Genomic DNA, 24,559 nt, shown 5'->3' with positions numbered 1-24,559 from the left:
CCTGATCCCTCCATGTCCTGGTAGATTGGGGCGCACGGGTGGCATCCGCACTTCCCGTGCCCCTGGGATCCCCTCTGTTCCTCTTGGAGCCTTCCCTCTGCTCCCGTCCTCTCTCTCAGTCTGTTCTCCTGGGCCTCCCAGACTAGGCCCGCTCCTTCCTCCTCTCCTCCTGAGCAGAGCTCCTCCAGAGCTCCTGCTCCCAACTCTCTCTCTCTCAGACTGACCACACTCTCTCAAGATGACTCCCCTTTTTATACACCTACTGAAGTGCTCCCCTAAACTACTTCTTCCACCCACACCCACTACATGGTTCCACCCTCCAGCTAGAGACCAGGGACTGTGCTCTCCCTTAGGAGCAATCTCGCCCTTCCCTCTGAAGTGGAGTGTAATGGATGCAAGTGTGTGGGTCCCAGGCAGTACTCCATCCTTACCTGAGAGTGGGATACCACACCTCTGGGTGAGATGCAGTACCTATGGGGCGCCACACATATATGCTCCTATCAGGATACAATATATACATTGCCCTCTATGTTTCAGTAAACTTTAAATCAGTTGCACATTGATATAAGACCAATACTGACTCCAACCAGCTCAAAGTGCCATCCAGTGTTTGTCCTATTTGTTCCCATATGGTGATAATGGAATACCCTTTAAGACCTCTCCATAGAGCATTCATGGAGCAGATAGTGCATTATGCCGATAGATTAGCTTTGCTCAGCTATAAGGTCCAGGTTACTGTGACGCCTCCCCTCACGGGGACTCGCTCGCTAGCCCACCCTGAGAGTTGGGGTACTCGGAGCTGGGCCTCCGTGTAGGGTGGATGCAGTTGTGACCTAGGCCCGGTCCGTGCCCAGGGTTTTCACATCAAAATACGGGCTAGGAGGGATGATGGAAAGGTGCTCGACTACGCCACCTGTGGTGTCCGGTGATTGGCAACAGCGCTGCAGCAGTCCTCTGAGGCGGGATGTCGTGGCAGCAGCAGATGGTACTACTCCCCACAGGCGGAGCAGGGCCTCAGGGCAGCGAAGAGGGATCAGGAGAGTAGTAGTGGGTTGTATGTTGTGGTGTGGTGTCGCGCTAGAATAAAGGACTGGAGGCAATGTATGCAGTCTTCCAAGCTTTACTCATGTTGTCAATGGTCAGCTCCAAGGCTTCTCCTTGCTCCTCACGCTGCGCTGCGGCCACCAGGAAAGGGGGTTCGGCACTCTCCGGGTAGTTCGGGTGCATCAATCAGGAACCCCAGCACCAGAGTGTTCCTAGAAACTCCCACTAGGTCCTCTCCTGTTCGTGTGTGGTGCGTGTAGTAAGGCTGGGTCTCCCTCTGGTTACTCACAGAACAAGGGTACGGGTGGCGACTCCGCTCCGTCTGTTACCCGGTGGGATCCACCAAGCCTCCGGAGCTTTTCTGACTAGGACGTGAAGTAACAAAGTCAGATAACGGGGGCCGGTTCCCTCTTGCAGCAGGAGTCCCTCTGACTAGGCCAGAATGAAGAGTACAGGTGGCGTAAACCGCTCCGTCCGAATTCCCTGGGATCCTTTTGCCTGTGGAGCTTTACTCCTCCGCTCCCCTCCAGGCCTTCTTAGGTAGGGACCTTGACCGGGTAGAGACAGCCGTTAACTCTAACCCGCTCCTCGCCTCAAGGCCAGAGTACGAGGACCGTGTATCTTCAACAGCTGCAGGTTCTAGCAGAAAGCCAAGTTCAGCGATGAAGATCACAATGAAAAGACCTTGAACCTAAGATGGCTGTTTATTAAATATGTATTAGCAAGTGTAATCTCCTGGTGTGTCCTCCATCCTCACCCACTACTAGGTTCCCCCTATCTTTGGTCCCCCCCCCCATCTCCTCTTATCCTGGCTGGGGCAGCACCCTGGTGCATATAAGAACCCTACAGGTGGGAGAGGTGTAGTGTTGAATGCAGAGGTGGGGTCCTGACAGGTGCTCCATCCTTACCTCGGAGAGGAGATACCACACCTCATTAAAGAGATGCAGTATCCCTGTGGCGACAGAACCCTCAGGGGCACCCCATTACCATCAGACTCACACACCACTCAGCCCACCCGTTTCTTGTGCAGTGATAAACCAGCTGTTCTCCACCTTCCATACACATTTTCTAAGCATTCCCTATTTCTTTCTTCAGGTGGTCCTGACATCAGTCCCCAGCCGAAACATCTTTATGGCTGTAAAAATGATCAAGAAAAAGAAGGTGAAGGAAAACATCCTTATGAGAGAGCGGCGGATACTCCTGGCGGCCCGAGACTGCCCATTCTTATGTCACCTCTATGCCGCACAGCAGTCTCGGAAGCTGGCGTATTTCATCACGGAGTATCTGTCCGGTGGCAGCCTTGAGGCTTTGATTGACATGTGCGGCTGCCTGAACATCGACAGCGTAAGGTGAGTATGAGGAAGATATGCGAAAAAGAGAGCAGAGGGGTGAAAATAAAAGCAGAGGTGGAGATGTAGCTGGGAGAGGACTGGCAGGTCATGTAGCCCAGGAGGGAAGGAGGTATCAGCGATGACATTGATACTACACTCTGTTCTCTCCATCAGATTCTACACAGAAGAGATTGTATGTGGTCTCCAGTTCCTCCACGGACACAACATCGTCCACCGGTAAGCACAACTTTCCTCCTTCTCTCTGTCCCCTTTACATGCTCAAAAAATTGCCCCCAACTTTCCTGGGCTCCTGTCTGCCTAGTCCACCTGATCTTGCAGTGACCCATTTTCCATCTCCTGTATCATGGGGTAGATTTCTTATTATATTTTCTTATTTCATTGCAGAGATATTAAGCCAGTAAACATCATGTTGGATGCCGATGGCCACATCCGTGTAGTTGACCTGGGGCTTGCCCAAGATGGGGTCACCTCCTCCAATAACATCTCTGGAGTGACGGGCACTTTCCACTTCATGGCCCCTGAGGTGCTTCTCAAAAAAGGATATGGCACAGCAGTGGATTGGTGGAGCCTGGGGATTGTGGTGTCCAAGATGGCAACAGGACGCTCCCCATTTTACACCGGCTCCGTCAGCAAAATGGCTTACACAGAAATAACCAGAGGAGAGCCTGAAATTCCATCTTGGCTTGATGCTGACTTGAAAGATCTTATCAAGAAGCTGCTGTGCAAAAATCCTGAGAAGCGCTTGGATGTGTGCGGGAACATCAGAGAGCATCCATTCTTTACCAACATCGGCTGGGAGGATCTAGAGAAAAGGAGAGCAAAGCCGCCATTTATACCATTCAGGCCAGTTCTGGAGAACCATCATCTGCAGTGGCCGGAGGATAAGAAAGCCTTTAACCCCGTGGCCGGATTCAATTATGTGTCATCAAGCTGGGCCCGGTAAGATCATCCTCTGTGAGGATAAATTCCATCAAATGTTCTTCTCACCTTGTGGCCATTATGACCATCTTTGTCTTCTCCCACTGTTTCTGTCAATGACTATGTCTCTGTCATTCTTAGGTGGATGAGAATATCTCGGCTGTAAAGAATCCACGACCATCTGGTGAGTGACCGCTGTACACCGCTGTACACACAGGACACCGATCATTAGATGTGTACATTATATCTGATGTTACATAGGGGAATGGTTCATTATAATGACCATTCCTCTAAGATAACAGAAGATCCAGGAGATAGAAGTTATTGAAATGTCTTCCTCCTTATGTCTTGCAGGATGAACCCGTGCCAACTGCCCAGAACTTCTTGCCTCCTGACCCGTACCTCACGTCTCTGCTGCTGTTTGTCACCTCGGCTGCCCTAGAACATCATGTCTCTCATTAACACCTTCATGTCGGACCACTGCCATCGTGTCGCTGCACCAGGCCCTTGACTTGGCCTCCTCCAATCCATGGCTGGCATCTGAGATCCCTCCAGCCCGAAGGTCTTCTGCGCCCCAGGAGCGGCCTGTGCTAAGTTTCCATTTGGTGAGTTCAGGAACAATAGTATAATATAGGCCATTATCCCTGAACTTACCTCAGCGCAGGCCGGGTAAGTACTGCACCCATCATCCGTCACATCCACAGTACATGATAGGTGTAGACCCTACACTACACTACAGATATAGGCACACACACATAGACACATAGGACGTAGATAGAGATTTCGGCTTTTGATCCTGGGATTTAATCTGATCGCCATATTTGGGGTCAGGAAGGAATTTTCCCCCCTAATATGAGGATAATTGGCCCATTCCTCATAGGGGGTTTTCGCCTTCCTCTGGATCTACACGGCCTTAAATAGGTTTAGTAATATATCAATAAGTAGATTCACACATAAGTAGTGCAAAAAAATAAGTTTAAAAAAATAAAATTCAAAAATAGTTTATTTTACACAAACCAAAAACATTTTTAGTCTAAATATATAACAATTAAAAAATGTAAATATATTTTTAAAAAATCTCACTTCCATTACACACAGGGAGGTACGAGCCTTTGATCCTGGGATTTAATCTGATCGCCATATTTGGGGTCAGGAAGGAATTTTTCCCCCGTCATGAGAATAATTGGCCCATTTCTCACGTGGGGTTTTCGCCTTCCTCTGGATCAACACGGCCCATAGATAGGTTTAGTAAAATAGAAGAAATAAGTAGGTTCTTATATTTATAATGAAAAAATATCTAAAAAAATAATTTATTTTTTGGTTTAAGGCTGAGTTCACACGATGCGTTTTTCGTGCGTTTCCGCGGCGTTTTTGCAGTTGCGTAAACGCCGCGGAAAAGCATGAAAAACGCATGGTAGAAGGGCAGCAATGTTCCCCAATTGAAATCTGCATGTGCTGTGCCCATGATGCGGATTTTTCCGCAGCGTAAACGCTGCGGTCAAAAATCCGCAGCATGTCAATTAATTTTGCGGAAACGCTGCTCTTTTGCCGCCATTGACTTGCATTAGACCGCATGGAATCCGCATCACTGTATATGTTGATGCGCTTTTCATGCGGTCTAATGTGCAGATGGTACCCGGGTGTGGATGAGAGGACTCTCATCCAGACCCAGGTACCATTAAAAAAAAAAGAATAAAATAAAAAATACATATTATTATTCTCACCTTCTGACGGCCCGCGCTGCGTCCTGCCGGCTTCCCGCGCACTTCGCGGTTGAATGAAGGACCTTCGCTGACATCAGAGTCATGTGACGGGTCACGTGACGCTGACGTCGGAAGGTCCTACAGTCTTCACTGCCGGCAGCCGGGACCGATGAAGCAGGACACCGGGGGCCATCAGAGGGTAACGTATAGATTTATTTTTTATTTTTTGACATCACACACTATATAAATCCATGCCGGCTGCATGGATTTATATAGTGTGAAGTTGACAAGCACTTTCCAAGTGATGCTAAAATCGCTTGGGAAGCGCTTGTCAATCCGCATGCGGAAATGAAAGTGAAGACCGCTTCATTTCCGCATGTCCCTGGCAGGAAACTGCATGTACAATCCGCATGCGTTTTTTCCTGCCAGAGAGATGCAGAAACGCTCAGGAAAAAATCCTGAGCATTTCTGCATCGTGTGCACATACCCTAAGAAAAATTAGTTAAAATAAATATAAAAATAAATTAGTCCAAAAATTGAAAATAATTAAATATTTAAATAAAAAATGTACACTTACGTATCACACATTAGCTATGAGCCCTTGATCCTGGGATTCATCCCGATCATCATATTTGGGATCAGGAAGGAATTTTTCACCTTCTTCTGGATCAACACGGCCTTAAATAGATATAAACTGACAGTTATATAAGTAATTCCCAGATTAATGGCTTATTATAAATACATAAAAACATTTTAAAGTATAGGCAGATTTTCAGATAATGTATAATATATACCGTAGCTCTGAACTTAAATAAGGAAAAGATAAATAGTTTAATACATTTTTTAGAAATTCATTTAATTTCGGTCTCAGCCCTTGATCCTGGGATTTATTCTGATCGCCATATTTGGGGTCAGGAAGGAATTTTCCCCCCTGATATGAGGACAATTGGCTTATTCCTCACAGGGGGTTTTCGCCTTCCTCTGGATCAACGCGGCCCATAAATAGGATTATTCTGATAGAAGAATAATTTACACATATACATGATACTATAACATATAATAACCCCATCTATAAATAAAATCTTTCGTTTACCCCCTACATCGTTGTTCTTGTCTTTATTCCATCTGTCATCCATGTAGTGAATGTGGGTTTCACCCCTAAGTCTTGATGGGGTCGTACGGTCTCATGTAAGGTTTCTCCATATGGGTCAGAGGTGAAACCCCAATGTGCTGCGGATAAAGACCAAACTGATCTCTTCTGCAGTAAGCGAGTACCCGGCAGCAGGTGCTGAATTTCCCTACAGCGCCTCCAAAGGAGAAATGAAGTATTACACATGATTCTCTGTAATCACTGGGCTGTACCTGGAAATCATGGAAGTGTTGGGTCCTCCAGGGCAGGAGACGCTGTTTGGTGGTCGCCTCCATTCTGACTAATGGATGAGAATACAGAACTTCAGATTCCCATAAGGTGGCATTTGGATATTGGGTTTTCTACAGCTGCCGCTCACTATACACAGAGCGGTGATTGAAACCGCGCAGGCGCCGCCCCTGTGACTGACAGAGAGAGGCTGCTGGGTGACATAAAGTTAATTTCCTCCTGGCAGCGGGGCTCTCAGTGCAGGCACCGCACAGTGTCACAATGCTATTACTTGCAGATTTACCCCATATCCCATATCTGCAGGTTAAGTGTTATTTTACAAGACAGGTTCCCTTTAACCCATGATGTAGTTTTGTCCCAGGTCTCTAAGGCCTGTATGAAACCGACTCAGTAGTAGATCTCACATCATATGTAGCAGATGCCGGCTGTGCTACACAGCCAAAAACTGCAGCAACCAGAGCTCGCTCCGATCGCTGAGGTTTATCCATCTAAATGCCTTTGTCAATCACTGAATGGCGATTGCAGGGAGCTGATGGGTTACTGACGCGCCCCCTGGGGCTGTGGGGTACTCGGTAGCTGGGCCGGTTGGTGCTGGGGATGTCACGGTGGCAGTGACCCGGTCCGTGGCCCTGGGTGGTCAAATTAAAGGAAAAGTAAAAGGGGAATAAAGTTTTTTAGAGATAATGTTTGTGACGCCACCTGTGGTATGCGGCTATATGGGGCCGCCGCTGTGGTGCAGATCCACTGGAGCTGAAGGTGACGCAGCAGAGTTGGTTCAGCTCTCCACAGGCAGAGCATAGCCCCAGGGCAGAATAAGATGAATTTTGAAGGTAGATGTTGTTGGTGCGGTGTAATGCAGGTGATGGCGCAGCAATTATTCAAGGACGCAGTGGGGTGCAGTCTTCAGGTTTTACTCACAGTTGTTAAGTTCCTCAGGTTACAGTCACCAGTATGCAACTTCCCACGTCGCCCTGTGTCCTCCGGGGTAGTGATCCTGCAAACTCTAAGGTACCTCAGGAGCACTTGGACGGGACCCCGTTCTATGTACCTTTCCTGGTCGTCTCACGGCGCTGGTTCTCACCCTCCTACCCTGCGCCTCACAATCAGTGTCCCAAGCCAGTGGCCTCGGGCCTTGTCGGGCAACTTGCAATCTCCTGTACCCTATGTGGCCACCTTTTCAGCGATATAATTGTGTATTTTGGCTGCAACACCTTGCAAATGCTGCAGCCTCCGGTTGGCTAGCTGAGCCTGATTGTTCTCCACTAGTCTGGGGCCGGTACCCCTCTGCGGCCTGATCCCTCCACGTCAGCATGAATTCGGGCGCATGGGTGGCTTTCTGCACTCACCGTGCCCCTGGGATCCCCTCTGTCTCTGGAGCCTTTCTCTCCCTGCTCCCGTCTTCTCTCACTCTCTTCCTGGGCCTCTCTTACTAGGTCCGACTCCTCTCTCTCCTTCCTTGCTCTCCTGAGCGGAGCTCCTCCTGAGCTCCCACTCCCAACTGAGCTTCTCTCTGTACTGTCCGCTTCTAGATGGTTCCCCTTGTCTCTTATACTCTTTCTGTCTGTGCTCCCCTGAACTTCTTCCTCCACCCACCTCCTCTACCTGGTTCCACCCTCCAGCTAGGGACCAGGGACTGCTCTCCCTTAGGATCAATCTTCCCTTCCCTACTGTAGTGGAGAGTATTGGATGTGGGTATGTGGGTCCCGGGTAGTACTCCGTCCATACCTGAGTGTGGAGTACCACACCTCTGGGTGAGATGCAGTACCTCTGTGGCAACTGGACCCACAGGGTCGCCACATTACCATGGCAGCCGGTAAGTATAGTGTAAGCAATCGAACAATTGCAGGTTGAGATCCCCTAGTGGTACAAAAAAAGTAGAAATAAAAAGATGGGAACCTGTCACGTGAAAAAACAGGGTTAATCTGCAGGTTAATAGCGTTCTGAACCTGTCTGGCCCTGGCATTTAGAGCCCCGCTGCCGGGAGGAAATTATGTGTATTCCTCCTGGCAGCGGTCAGCTTCCAGTCATAGGTGCGGTGGCGCGGGTTCAGTCACTGCTCTGTACATAGAGAGTGGCGCCTCCAGCACTGACTGTCGTCCGGTCGTACTGCTGAGCTGCTGTCAACCAATACCGGGGGGTGCGGTTACACCAGTGCCGGGAGGAATAAAGCTTCCTCCTGGCAGCGGTGCTCAAAGTGCGGGCGCCGAGCAAGTTCAGAGTAACCCCACATCTGCAGGTTGATAGCGTTTTTTCACATGATAGGTTCCATTTAAAAAATAAAAATGTATAAAAAACTGCACCTCCTTTGTCCCCATTCAAAAATGGAAAAATGTAAAAAAAAAAATTGATATCGTCATGACTAAAAAGTCCGATCTATCGAAATATTAAATTATTCAGACAATATGTTAAACATGAAGAAGAAAAAAAAAAGTTATGGCTCTGGGAAGAAGGGGAGCAAAAAACGAAAACGCAAAAAAGGAAAAACCCAAGGTGGTGAAGGGGTTAAAAGCATCAGCTCCCAGCGAAAAATAACCAAGACCTCACTCAGCTCCATGAGCGAAAAGCTGCAGGTCTCAGAATATGGAGAGACAAACAATTTAAGGTTCTGATTTTTTTTTTAACCACTAAAATATAAAGAAACGTCATAAGGGTATGTGCACATGTTCAGTAATTGCAGCAGAAAAATCCGCTGCAGATATTGGAGTATTATTTTCCGCCCTATAACAGAACCCAGAGGGTCCCCTTGCTTCCATTTGTATCAGACATACTGATAGGGAATGTAGATTGTGAGCCCTGATGGGGACAGCGCCCAGAATGTCTGTAAATTGTCTGAATTGTAAAGAGCTGCAGAATATGTTGGTGCTATATAAATAAACAGATTATTATTATTAGAAAGATTATTATTTATGCAAAGGGTTGAAAAAATGCAGCATGTGAACATAGCCTAATAACTGTTCTTAAAAATAAACTATTATCACTTCTATTTTTAAAGCTTTTTACTCTGCGGCATATTTTCCACACCTGCCTAATAATTTTGCACAGTACTGTATATGAGATGCTTTTACAAAAAGATGCAGTATTTTTTGATAGTATGATACAAATCACTCTTGCTATGTGACTCCCTATTTCTTAATTTAAGAATCCATGTAGTAATTTGCATTTCGACCTCTAGATGGTGACACCTGAATACTGCAGTGACAATATCTCCGAAATATCCTAGGTCAGTGATGGCGAACCTTTTACAGACCGAGAGCCCAAACTGCAACCCAAAACTTACTTATTTATCCCATAGTGCCAACACGGTCATTTAACCAGAATACTGAGGTTCTAGTTTAGAAAAACAACTCATACATAGAGCAGGCGAGGGGAACCGAAAGCAGCCACAAACAGCAGCAGGGGTATGAGACTGCAGAAAGAAAAAATATGCTCCCCCTTCCATCCTGGTATATGTTTGCTCATCCTTGTATATATGCTGCCCCCCATCCTTGTATGTGCTCCCCACCATCCTTGTATATATCCTGCTTCCCCATCCTTGTATATATGCTGCCCCCCATCCTTGTATGTGCTCCCCCCCATCCTTGTATATATGCTGCTCCCCCATCCTTGTATATATGCTGCTTCCCCATCCTTGTATATATGCTTCTCCCCCATCCTTGTATATATGCTGCTTCCCTATCCTTGTATATATGCTGCTCTCCCATCCTTGTATATATGCTGCTCCCCCTTCCTTGTATATATCCTGCTTCCCCATCCTTGTATATATGCTTCTCCCCCATCCTTGTATATATGCTGCTTCCCTATCCTTGTATATATGCTGCTCTCCCATCCTTGCATATATGCTGCCCCCCATCCTTGTATGTGCTCCCCCCCATCCTTGTCGGAACAAAGAGGAATCAGCTACTAGTGAAAAGTTTCTGTGTTTTCTTATTAGGAGTTTTCCCTGGAGAAAGCGATGCATACCATGGAAGAAATGTGGGACTCCATATCCTTTAATACCAGTCCCTATCGATAATCTGGCGTTTCTATTCTATCAGCAGTGGATGAAATCCAAACCAGTCTGGATGAGCAAATTGTGAAGACTCAGACAATGAGGGGATCGCCTTTCATCAAGCCCTATGAGAAAGAAATCAAGGTATAAAATGTTCACTTGCTTATTAGCAGAAGCTAAGGTTTCATTAGGATTTCCGAGGCTAAAGTTACATGCGGCTCCAGCTTACATGTAAAGGGGATGGTGTCAAGGAGTCTCACCAAACTTTCCCTACAAATGTCCAACAATTCAGAATGAATATCCATTGATAATTTATCTTCTAAAATGATAGCATTTTTTCTATCATTTTCATTTTATGTGTAATTAACTTTTTGCTCTCCTCCTTTAAGCAATGGGAGGAACGACTGATAAGGATGCAGGAAACCATTGATGAATGGCTGAAGGTGCCGGCCCAGTGGCTTTATCTAGACCCCATCTTCTCTTCTGAGGACATCATGCAGCAAATGCCTGAAGAAGGACGCTTATTCCAGACTGTGGACAGAAACTGGAGAGAGATCATGAAACATTGCGTTAAAGACCCGAAGGTAAATGGATGCTTCATGGTGGACTGATACAAGAAAGCACGGTCATCTTGCATCCAGGATTGATGTTTTCCAAGAGTCCGTGTCCTGATGCTTCCATCACAAGGATCCCGGGTTATGGGGCTCCGCACTGCCTGGACTCCAGCCTCCCGCATCTTCTATTTTCTATCCAAATAGGTTCTAATTTTTTTTTTAATATGAACTATTGGCACAATAGTCAATGAATGTGACCTTTTTTCAGTCTCTATAACTATATAATGGAATCTTACTTATGGGCTATCTACTTTGTTTTAGGCTTTAAGCGCCACTTCTCTGACCGGACTTCTGGAGAAACTTCAGGACAGCAATGTGCTTCTGGATAAAATCATGAAAGGGCTGAATGCCTATCTGGAGAAGAAGAGGCTTTTTTCCCACGGTATAGTCCTTTCACTTGTTGCAATGATTCTATATACTACTTAAAGAAATTTTTTTTTTCTTATTTAAACCATTGAAATCATTTTTGTAATTGGATTTCATTAATAATTTTGCACTGTTTGCCTTCTATTGGCTCTGTGCTGCGCTGGCTATTGGACTTATTTTTAATCTGTCTTTTTTCAGCTCCTCTTAGCCGATTTATGACCACAGATCACATCAAAGCTGAATGTACAGGAAACAAAAAGCCGAACGGTGCAACATTTTTAATGAAACTGAATTGTCGCAAATACTCGCAATTAAATAGGTATTCCCATCTCCAAGATCCTATCCCAATATGTAGTAGGCGTAGTAATAATAATAATATTAGCAAATACCTCCAATTAGAAATGTAGTATAATTCTTCTGATTCGCTATGTCGCTTTCCCCAGCTTCGGTATCCATGGTTACGACCACTCATATAGTGACAGTTATTTGCTAGTGGTCGTAACCTAAGCTACTGCAATGCCCTGCACATGGGGTAAGCGACAAAGCAAATCAGAAGAACTATACTACACTTCTAATTGGAGGTATTTGCTAATATTATTATTATTACACCTACTACATATTGGGGTAGAATCCTGGAGATGGGAATACCCATTTCAGTTAAATAAAAAAAGTTCCCAAAGATGGATAGCCCCTTTAAGCTAGCCATACGCATGAGATATGAGATACCCGTCGTCTGAATGGTTATTTGGCTACTTCTCCTGACTCCCACATATTCTGCTGAACAGTCATGTGTTTTTAATGGGGAGAGAGGAGAAAGTCGGTACTGGACACCTCCGGCAGCGGGTTATCTCCCCTGAGAACCAAAAGACCGGGTATTGAAATCCCATCTGCCCGATCCTTCTGGCCCTGACATCCTCTATCGGGGGAGAGTCAGGAGACCCCCATACACATCAGTGGGTAGGCCGGTCCTGCTGCAATCGTCAGGTTTAAACTATTTTAATCCAATGTGTATGGGGACTGAATCTTTACTTTAAAGCTTTGCTTTTCTATTTTCTCACATAGACACTAATACAAATGGCGCCTGACCCAATACTTTAATGACATTTTTATCATATTGTGCATTTTCGCTTTAGCTTTTTCTTCCTGTCCAACGACGAAATGCTAGAAATTCTATCTGAGACTAAAGATCCTCTGCGGGTCCAACCACATCTAAAGAAGGGCTTTGAAGGCATCGCAAAGCTGGAGTTCCTTCCTAACCTGGACATCAAAGCCATGTACAGCACCGAGGGGGAACGCGTAGAGCTCATCCAGACCATCTCCACCTCCGAGGCTCGGGGGGCCGTGGAGAAGTGGCTCATCCAAGGGGAAGATGTCATGTTAAGGAGCGTGCATGATGTTATTGCTCAGTCACGAATGGTACGGATCTACCAACAGACCAAAAGCATTAATTGGTACTAATCTAGTACTTTTATATTTGTATAAGATTATTTGGCAGCAGTGAATGATTTGTGGATGATGTATCTCTTGCTATAGAGCCAGGTAGCAGATCTTCTACCAGCAATCGGTAGAAATGAATTTGCTAGATAATACTAGTAAGGTTGTCCCTCTCTTAAATGCTTCTGTCAACGTAATTTAACTTTGTTTTTTTAAAGGCGTACCCTGAGACTGCAAGAAAAGACTGGGTGAGGGAATGGCCGGGACAGGTCGTGCTCTGTGTGTCTCAGATGTTCTGGACAAGTGAAGTGCATGAAGCTATCGGCAGTGGCCCAGAGGTACGGCATAAGCTCCTTTACTGATCAAGGTGGCTTCACTATAAAGTCATGGCCGGAAGTGTTGGCTCCCTTGAAGTATTTTTCCATAAAATTATTGAAATTGCATGTGTATTTTTTGTTATACACATGTTTATTTCCTTTGTGTGTATTGGAACAACAAAAAAAAAAAAACAGAGAAAAAAAAGGCAAATTGGATATCATTTCACACAAAACCCCAAAAATGGGCCGGACAAAATTGTTGGCATCTTTCCAAAATTGTGGGTAAACAATTTTGTTTCAAGCATGTGATGCTCGTTCAAACTCACCTGTGGCAAGTAAAAGGTGTGGGCAATATGAAAATCACACCTGAAAAACGATGCAAAGGGGAAAAGTTGACTCAATCTTTGCGTTGTTACGTGCCACACTAAGCAGGGAGAACAGAAAGAGGAAAAGAGAACTGTCTGAGGACTTGAGAACCAAAATTGTTGACCAATATCTTCTTTTTGTGTTGTTCCAATACACACAAATTAAATAAACATGTGAACAACAAAACATGTGTAATTGTAATAATTTTCTGGGAGAAATACATATATATACATTCATAGACAGACTTCATGTGTTCTCCTGCTAATAGACTGTCATACCCAGGGACGCAGCTTATAGGAGTTTCCAGGGGCGGATATACCATTGGTGCAACAGAGGTAAGGGGACCCACATTCACATCAAAAGATGCAAGTAGCTTCTTTCACAGTACTTTATTAGACTGCAAAGAGTCCATGTACTGTTCTTGCCCAGGGGTCTTCTCCTGGGGGTTGCAGTTGTACAGCGGCTCAGTATCTTGAAGGTACCCAAAAGGCTCCATAGTATTGTTGGGATTTTGCATAGATTCATGCATCTTGTCTAGAGATGAGCAACTAAATTTGCAGGACCTTGGTCTAAGAGAGCAGGTTAGTAGTCTGTGGCGGTTGGATGGGAGCCTTGCTAACCGCCTCTTGCATGCCGGCATCCCTGGCTCCTCTTTTGATTAGCCGGCCAGGCGTGATGTCATTTGTGCCTCACACCACAACTATGACATCGACATCAAAAGAGGAGCCGGAGATGCCGGTTCATGGGGCTCCGGTCCTGCGGCCGTGGAATACTGACCCGACTGTTGGACCAGAGTCCTGCAAATCCATTCGCTCATCTCTACTCTCGTCATATCTACCAATAAGGGAAGACATTGTATGGGATTTCCCATAATACCAGCATAAAATGAATCCATCTGCATTGAGTTTTCCATGCTGTTTGTGGCAGGGTTTTATAGAGGTACATCTGGGTATTTGGGGCTCTGGGTTCAATCCAGATCTCCAACTTCTATAAAGATATGTTGTAAAATTGTTGTGTACATTATAAAGTGCCTGCATATTGTGGAGTTCTCAATCTAGTCTGCAGCTTATAATCTGTATAGATTTCAGCCCCCTTGCAATATGTATGTTCTATGAATGTTTCTGCAGATGATTTCACCGTTACATCCTTCTTGTAGGGCCTGAAAAACTCCTATGATAATCTGCAGCTCCAGCTAAATGATATTGTGGAGCTTGTGCGAGGAGGCAAATTGTCCCAGCAGACTCGCAGCACATTGGGGGCTCTCGTCACCATAGAGGGGCACGCTCGTGACGTGGGCATGGAAATGATCCAAACAGGTTTGTGCAAACATCATGGCTGGCACCAAACTTTCCAATACCATGTTCTATTTATCATACACTACATGGAGAAAGGTATTGTGCCCCCTCCACATTACACCTACAGGGGCTTTTATGGCCCCCTATTCTAAATCCATATACAGGATGTTAATATGGAGTCCGTCCCTCTACAGATATCACAGCTCAATATGCAGAGCACCTTCATACATTTCACCCCATTCCTATGTTCTTTCCATATCTATGTTATATTCCCCCCTCTTTTCTTTGAGTTTTCATAGGACACAATTGATCTTGTCACAGTAAAGCAATCTTGGGGTGTACTTACAATGACGTCTATGGGGCAGTAGTCATTTCTGCATATTGAGATGGTGGTCCCTATATAGGAATGTTTTTGCATCTGTATGTGTCGGCATCCCCTGTATATGACTCATTGCCACAATTGATATTCTTTATAGTCAGTGTTTTGGATGGCCTAGGTGCGGTTTGTAATATTTTCTATCAATGGTGTGTGTGCCCTCCTCTGTGCGGTGTCCTTCCATAACCATGGATGTACTAATAAAGGGGTGTTATGTCAATTCCTTTAATGACCTTTTGTTCGGTTTCTTTGTAGGTATTATGTAATTCTCTGAATGGTCAGCCATTCTAAGCCTGAGCAGACATATGGCAATGTAATTGATGTGTGACTGACATTGTTCTTCCCTATGTTGCGGTGACATATTTATGCTGCCATTGTGCAGTATTTTTTCTAATTAATCATCCTAAAGGTGTTTAGTGGGGTTGAGGTTGAGAACGTGTGTGAAACAGTTCTGCTCTTCTATTCCCTTAGGGTTGGAAGCTACAATTGTTTAAAATGTCTTGTGCTGAAGCATTAAGATATCTTTTCACTGGAACTAAGGGGCCTAGACCAACCCCTAAAAACAAGGCCATACCCCCACCAGCAAACTGTACAGCGGGCACAATGCAGTTAATAGGGTAACGTTCTCCTGGCATTCACCAAATCCAGACTCGTCCATCAGATGCCAGATAGAGAAGTGTGATCCGTCACTGCACAGAACAGGTCTCCTCCAGAGTCCTGTGGTGGCGGCTTCACACCACTCCATCTGACGCTCGGCATCGTGCTTGGTGATGTAAGGCTGCATGCAGCTGCTCAGCCATAAAGCTCCTGGCGGGGACGCAGTGTTTGTGGTGATGTTGTTACCAATGGAGTCAGGAAAGCGTTCTGCCCTCTGCTCCTCAGCACTCAGTGACCCCGCTCTGTAATGTTCCGGGGTCTCCTGAGTTGCTGCAGTTCCTTCTACTCCTTAATAATATCACTCACTTGTGATGGGGGAAGATTTAGGAGGGGAGAAATTTAATATCCAGACTTGTTACGCCGGTGGCTCCTATTACAGGACCGCGCTGGTATCAGAGAGCTCTGCACCACCAGCCGTTCTGTCATATGTTAGTAACAGCACACAGCATGGGAGGGCGGATGTTATACACCGGGGGGCGTGGGGATTGATGTTATACACTGGTGGGGGCGAGAGTCTTAATGTTATACAAGGCCGAGGGGCCAGATGTTATACCCTAGGGGTATGAGGGGCTAGATGTTATACATGTCCGAGGGCTGGATGTTATACACTGAGGGGCAAGGGGACGGATATTATACACCAGGGGCGAGGGGATGGATATTATACACCAGGGGCGAGGGGATTGATGTTATACACTGGTGGGGGGCGAGAGTCTTAATGTTATACAACAAGGCCGAGGGGCCAGATGTTATACACCGGGGCGAGGGGACGGATATTATACACCAGGGACGAGGGGACAGATATTATACACCGGGGCGAGGGGACGGATATTATACACCAGGGGCGAGGGGATGGATATTATACACCAGGGGTGAGGGGACGGATATTATACACCGTGGGCGAGGGGATGGTTGTTATACACTGGGAGCGAGGGGACGGATATTATACACCAGGGGGGCGAGAGGCCGGATGTTATACACCAGAGGGAGGGAGCGAGGGTACAGATGTTATACACTGGGGCTGGGGGCCGGATGTTATACCCTGGGGGTCGGATGTTATGCAAAGGAGGGCTTGGGGTTGGATGTTATACAGTGGGGTTGAGGGGATGGATTTTATACACTGGCGGTGGGGCGAGGGGACGGATGTTATACTAAACTAGGGGCGAGGGGCGGATGTTATACCCCGGGGGAGGCGAGAGGCCGGATTTTATAAACTGGGGGCTGAGAGTCCGGATGTTATACACCGTGGGCAATGGGACTAAATGTAAAAGCAGAATTCGGTGACTAGGAGTTTTGTCCTATAATGTATGGGCATTTGCCTTCCCTTTAGAAACTCTCCCTTGTGATTCTGCAGTGTCTTAGAGGTTGACTATCTTTTCCTACATTGCTCAGGAGTTTCTCATGAAACAGACTTCCAGTGGCTTGCCCAACTCCGCTATTACTGGGAGAATGAGAATGCGAGAGTGCGAATCATCAACTGCAATGTGAAGTCCGCCTATGAGTACCTGGGCAACTCCCCACGCCTGGTCATCACTCCGCTCACTGACAGATGCTAGCGGACTCTGCTATGATGTGATGGGTTATGCTCAGAAATTTTTTTGACTTTTGTATGATGCATGAAACTTATTAGAAAGTTTATTGATATTTCATACCAGTTCATTCATGTTTCATTGGTAGATCGGTGCTTTTTATCTAAATCTTGGTGGAGCTCCAGAAGGTCCGGCCGGCACAGGAAAAACTGAGACCACCAAAGATTTGGCCAAGGCGCTGGCCGTGCAGTGTGTGGTCTTTAACTGCTCTGATGGTTTGGATTACATAGCAATGTCAAAGGTACATACAATGTTAAGCTGCTCCATTGCAGATAATAAACTGACTCCAACCGATGTTCTGCTGACACCTTTTGATTATATAGTACAGAACAAAAGTTTGGACACACCTTCTCATTTAAAGATTTTTCTGCATTTTCATGACTAAGAAAATTGTAAATTCGCACTGAAGGCATCAAAACTATGAATTAACACATGTGGAATTTATATACTTAACAAAAAAGTGTGAAACAGAAAATATGTCTTATATTCTGGGTTCTTAAAAGTCGCAGGTTAACAGCAGCTCAGATTAGAGACCAGGTCAATGCCACACAGAGTTCTATCAGCAGACACATCTCTACAACAACTGTTAAGAGGAGACTTTGTGCAGCAGGCCTTCATGGTAAAATAGCTGCTAGGAAACCACTGCTAAGGACAGGCAACAAGCAGAAGAGACTTGTTTGGGCTAAAGAACACAAAGAATGGACATTAGACTAGTGGAAATCTGTGCTTTGGTCTGATGAGTCCAAATTTGAGATCTTTGGTTCCAGCCACCGTGTCTTTGTGCGACGCAGAAAAGGTGAACGGATGGACTCTACATGCCTGGTTCCCACCGTGAAGCATGGAGGAGGAGGTGTGATGGTGTGGGGGTGCTTTGCTGGTGACACTGTTGGGGATTTATTCAAAATTGAAGGCATACTGAACCAGCATGGCTACCACAGCATCTTGCAGCGGCAAGCTATTCCATCCGGTTTGCGTTTAGTTGGACCATCATTTATTTTTCAAAAGGACAATGACCCCAACACACCTCCAGGCTGTGTAAGGGCTATTTGACCAAGAAGGAGAGTGATGGGGTGCTACGCCAGATGACCTGGCCTCCACAGTCACCAGACCTGAACCCAATCGAGATGGTTTGGGGTGAGCTGGACCGCAGAGTGAAGGCAAAAGGGCCAACAAGTGCTAAGCATCTCTGGGAACTCCTTCAAGATTGTTGGAAGACCATTTCCGGTGACTACCTCTTGAAGCTCATCAAGAGAATGCCAAGAGTGTGCAAAGCGGTCATCAAAGCGAAAGGTGGCTACTTTGAAGAACCTAGAATATAAGACATATTTTCAGTTGTTTCACACTTTTTTGTTAAGTATATATTTTTCCACATGTATTAATTCATAGTTTGATGCCTTCAGTGTGAATGTACAATTTTCATAGTCATGAAAATACAGAAAATCTTTAAGTGAGAAGGTGTGTCCAAACTTTTGGCTGTACTGTATATACTTTTTTTTAGTTTTTCAAAGGGCTGGCATCATCGGGAGAATGGGCGTGTTTTGATGAGTTTAACCGTATTGAGCTGGAGGTGTTGTCCGTGGTGGCCCAACAGATTCTCCGCATCCAGAGAGCAATCCAGACGAAGATGGACATGTTGAACTTCGAAGGAACAGAACTGAAGCTTAACCCAAATTGCTTCGTAGCCATTACCATGAATCCTGGCTACGCGGGACGTTCTGAGCTGCCCGATAACCTCAAGGTAAAGAGTCCCCGTGCCTTGCATCGGGTCCTTCCACAACATTTCTATAGGATTAAGCTCAGGACTATGACTCGGCCATTCCAAAACTTTATGTTTATTCAACTATTCTTTTGTAGAATGACTTGTGTCTTTGGGCCATTGTCTTGCTGCATGACCCACGTTTTCTTGAGATTCAGTACATGAACTGATATCCTGATATTTTCCTTTAGCATTTGCTGATAGATTTTAGAATTCATTGTTCCATCAATGATGGCAGCCGTCCTTGGCCAAGTGCAGCAAAACAGGCCCAAAGCATGTTACGATTACCATCTTTGTGTTTCATAGATGATAGGAGGTTCTTATGCTGTAATGCAGTATTTTCTTTCTGCAAGCATATAGCTTCTCACTTAAAATCTCTATCTTGGCCTCATCCTTCCACAAAGCATTATTCCAGTTACCTATTGATGTGCCCAGGTGAGTTTTAGCAGTGACATTTTAAATCGCATTGCCTTTCTCCTTGCAATCCTGCCATGCTCGCCATTGTTGTTCATTGTCCTTCTGATGGTGGACTCATGAACAATTACATTAGCTAATATGAGGAGAGGCCCTTAGTTGCTTAGAGGTTACCTTGAGTTCCTTTGTGACCTCACAGACTGATGTAGCTTTAACCACTTCGCGCCAGAGCCTGTTTTTGCCTTCGTGACCGGGCCAATTTTTTCAATTCTGACCACTGTCACTTTATGAGGTAATTACTCTGGAACGCTTCAACGGATTCCCCTGATTCTGAGAATGTTTTTTTGTGACATATTGTACTTCATGATAGTGGTAAAATTTCATCGATATCACTTGCATTTATTTGTGAAAAAATCGGAAATTTGGCGAAAATTTTGAAAATTTTGCAATTTTCAAACTTTGAATTTTCATGCCCTTAAATCAGAGAGATACGTTGCACAAAATAGTTAATAAATAACATTTCCCACATGTCTACTTTACATCAGCACAATTTTGGAACCCCAATTTTTTTTTGTTAGGGAGCTATAAGGGTTAAAAGTTGACCAGCGATTTCTCATTTTTCCAACAAAGTTTAAAAAACATTTTTTTAGGGACCACATCATATTTGAAGTCACTTTGAGGGGTCTTTATGACAGAAAATACCCAAAAGTGACACCATTCTAAAAACTGCACCCCTCAAGGTGCTCAAGACCACATTGATGAACTTTATTAACCCTTCAGGTGCTTCACAGGAATTTTTGGAATGTGGAAGAAAAAAATTAACATTTAACTTTTTTCACAAAAATGTTACTTTAGACCCAATTTTTGTTATTTTCGCAGGGGTAACAGGAAAAAATGAACCCCAACATTTTTTGTGCAATTTCTCTTGAGCGCGCTGATGCCCCATATGTGAGGGAAAACCACTGTTTGGGCGCACGGCAGGGTTCGGAAGGGAAGGAGCACCATTTGACTTTTTGAATGTAAAATTTGCTTGAATAATTAGCAGACGCCATGTTGCGTTTGGGGAGCCCCTGATGCGCCTAAACAGTGGAAACCCCCCACAAGTGAAACCATTTTGTAAACTAGACCCCTCAGGGAACTTATCTAGATGTGTGGTGAGCACCTTGAACCCCCAGGTGCTTCACAGAAGTATGGAACATTGAGCCGTAAAAATAAAATTTTCACATTTTTGCAACAAAAATGTTTTTCAGACTCCAATTTTGCATTTTCATAAGGGTAACAGGAGAAATTGCTCCATGCAATTGTTTGTGCAATTCCTCCTGAGCACGCTGATACCCCATATGTGGGGGAAAACCACTGTTTGGCGCACGGCAGGGCTCGGAAGGGAAGGCGTGCCATTTGACTTTTTGAATGTAAAATTTGCTTGAATAATTAACAGACACCATGTTGCTTTTGGAGAGCCCCTAATGCGCCTAAACAGTGGAAACCCCCCACATGTGACCCCATTTTGGAAACTAGACCCCTTAGGGAACTTATCTAGATGTGTGGTGAGCACCTTGCACCCCCAGGTGCTTCACAGAAGTTTATAATATTGAGCCGTAAAAATAAAATTTTCACATTTTTCCCACAAAAAATGTTTTTCATCCCCTAATTTTGCATTATCATAAGGGTAACAGGAGAAATTGCACCATTAAATTTGCTGTGCAATTTCTCCTGAGTACGCCGATACCCCATATGTGGGGGAAAACCACTATTTGGGTACACTGCAGGGTTCGGAAGGGAAGGAGCGCCATTTGACTTTTTGAATGTAAAATTTGTTTGAATAATTAGCGGACGCCATGTCGCATTTGGGGAGCCCCTAATGTGCCTAAACAGTGGAAACCCCCCACAAGTGACACCATTATGTAAACTAGACCCCTTAGGGAACTTATCTAGATGTGTGGTGAGCACATTGGGAGACATAATAAACAAATCAGTAGCAGGTGAAGAATTGGTTTTATTTATTTTTTACGCTGTTCCTCGTGCGGTATAAGTGATGAGATTACTTTATTCTTCGGGTCGGTGCGATTACAGAGATACCAGATTTATATCGGGTTTTTATGATTGACAGCTGTCACACACTAAAAGACGCTTTTTTTTGCAAAATCTAGTTTTTGCATCGCCATATTTTGAGAGCTATCATTTTTCCATATTTCGGCTGACAGAGTCATGTGACGGCTTGTTTTTTGCGGGACGAGTTGACATTTTTATTGCTACCATTTTTGGGAACGTGACATTTTTTGATCACTTTCTATTCCATTTTTTGGGAGGTAAAATTAACAAAAACCAACAATTCATTGTTTTTTGAGGGGTTTTTTATGCCGTTCTGCGTGTGGTAAAAGTGATAAGGCAGCATTATTCTTCGGGTCAGTACGTTTACAGCGATACTACACGTACTGTATATTTTTTTATGTTTTGGCGCTTTTACACAATAAAACAATTTTATAGAAAAAATATTTTTTTTGCATCACTTTATTCTGAGCGCTATAACTTTTTTATTTTTCGGCTAATGGAGCTGTATGGCGGCTTTTTTTTTGTGGAACAAGATGACGTTTTCAGGGGTACCATTTTTATTTCCATTTTGCTTTTTGATCGCATTTTTTTTACACTTTTTGTTTGGCGATATGAGGAAAAAGCATAGTTTTTTGCTCCGTTTTTTATTTATTTTTAATTACGGTGTGCATAGAAGGAGTTAATTAGTGTGACAGTTTTATAGCTCGGGTTGTTTCGGACACGGCGATACCAAATATGTGTACTTTTTTTGTTTTTGCATAAATATACGGATTTATCGGTTTAATATTTTATTTATTTATTTTTATTTATTTTGTGATTTTTTTTTTAACAATTTCAAAACATTTTTTTTACTTTTTTTTTACATTTTTACTTAGTCCCTGTATGGGACATTAATTTTTATTTTTCTGATCACTGATCTCATGTAATGTAATAGACATATATTACATTACATGAGATCTCTGCTGACTGTTTCACAGTCAGTGTCTCCTGCCAGGCTTCTGCTGCAGGCTGAGTCAGGCAGGACACCATATATGGCAGATTTGGAGGCGGTCCTGTGACCTCCAGCTGCCATAGCAACGTCAGGTCCTGGAAGTATCAGGGGTCTTCGGAGAGGTAAGTATACGACCCCCTCTCCTCCTGCTGTCTTCTATATGCCGCGATCACTATAGATCGCGGCATATAGACGACAGCAAAGGGTTAATGTAGCACCCCGAGGGCTCGGCTGCTACAGGGGTATTGCACCTCAAACCAGAGGTGTGATATTCCACTCCCGGGTAAGGATGGATTGTGGACCAGGACTCAGTAGCTGCATGCACCACACACACCCCATTTCCGAGGGACAGCTCAACGGTGCTCCCACAAGATAGAAGTGCAGGCACGACAGCATCTGTCCCTGGCTGGAGTGGGGAGGGGGTGGAATACCCAGTGGTGTAGGAGCAGATAGGGGTGGGTCTCTGGGCATAGGTAGGAGCCCATTGGTTGCTAGTCACCTGGGCTCGGGTGTCAGAAGGAGGTATATAAGGTGGGCACCATCTTAGAACAGAGTCGAGTTCAGTCCGGTTTAGTTCAGAGAGGAGGAGAAGAAGACAGGAGTTCAGCCAGAGAGGGCTGACAGGGAGCTGTGGCTCAGTCTGGGCCCAGCTCCAGAGGCAGGCCTGGAGTGGAGGCCAGAAACAGCAGAAAGAGAGAAGAGAAGGAAAGGAAAGTAAGAAAGGAACTGGAACAGAGGAGAAAGGAAGCAAGGAACACAGAGAAAGGCCCAGAGACACGAGGACCGAAGGAACCCCATATGCCCAGAGGAGATACAGGGTGAAGGGTTGGCAGAACAGGGTACCGCAACCCAAATTGGTGGAGGCAACAGATTCCTCAGCCAAAGACCGGAGGTTGTTACCACATCTTGGTGCGACCCCTCACTACATCCACCAGAAAGGCATACCGTATAGGGTCAGGGAAACCGGGAGAGGTTTCGCCAACAGAAGGCCCGAGGAAGCTGGACAAAGGTGGGTCACTGGTGGGGACGGCCAGAGAAAGGTAGAGAAGGGAGCTCTGAACCACACTCTGGAATTACCTGGGAGTTGACAGAGTCCCTTGCCTGGTGGACGCAGCGCGGCTCGGGCAGTCATCGCCTGCAGCATTGACATGAACAACAACTGTGAGTAAAGCATTGAAAACTGCAACCGCACATCTCTGTGGTTCCACGCCGCACCAGCACCATTAGCACTGGGACGCTCACACCATCACTCCCATCATCTCTCACATTAGCTGCCCTGAGGCAATACTTCTCCCGTGGGGAGTTATCCCATACTCAGTTGCGAAAACAACATCAGCCTCAGCGGTCTGCAGCACGGCGGCGGTCCCCACTGACCGCAATCCACGGGTGGCGTAGTCGGACATTTGCTATACATTAAGACTGCCACTGGTTTGACCACCCTGGGCACGGACCGGGTCACCGCCACACGGAGACTACAACCCCCAGCATTCTACAACAGGCCCGGTTCCGGGTTCCCCTGCACAACACAGGCCCAGGGGGCGCGTCAACTTTGGCGTAGTCGGCAGGATCGAGACCAACCCGCCACAAACGGGTATCGCGTGCCTGAAGAAAATTGTACATGTACCTGGAAAAGAAGTCTCCCGCCATTTCCCGAAGTTTCCCGCCATCCGGAGCAGATTCCCGCCATCAGACGCTATCTTGGACCGTTTCCCGCCATCGGACGCCATCTTGGGTCGTTTCCCACCGTCTTCCCGCCATCCGCAGTCGTTTTCCCGCCATCGGGCGCCATCTTCGGGACGCCGCGCGGGAAGAAGAGGGGCGTGGACGCCGAAAGCGCGCGAGATCTGAAGCTCCGCCCCACGCACCAACGCTGCGTAAGGTTCAGAAAGGGAGAGAGAGCGACGCTGACGTCACAGGAGCGCGACGCAAGGTCCTCAACCCCGACGATCGAC

This window comes from Phyllobates terribilis, unplaced genomic scaffold (genome assembly GCF_046119375.1).
Source record: "Phyllobates terribilis strain yellow unplaced genomic scaffold, ASM4611937v1 Scaffold_84__1_contigs__length_6523798, whole genome shotgun sequence".
NCBI classification, from domain to species: domain Eukaryota; kingdom Metazoa; phylum Chordata; class Amphibia; order Anura; family Dendrobatidae; genus Phyllobates; species Phyllobates terribilis.
Note: the sequence above shows the minus strand (reverse complement) of the source record.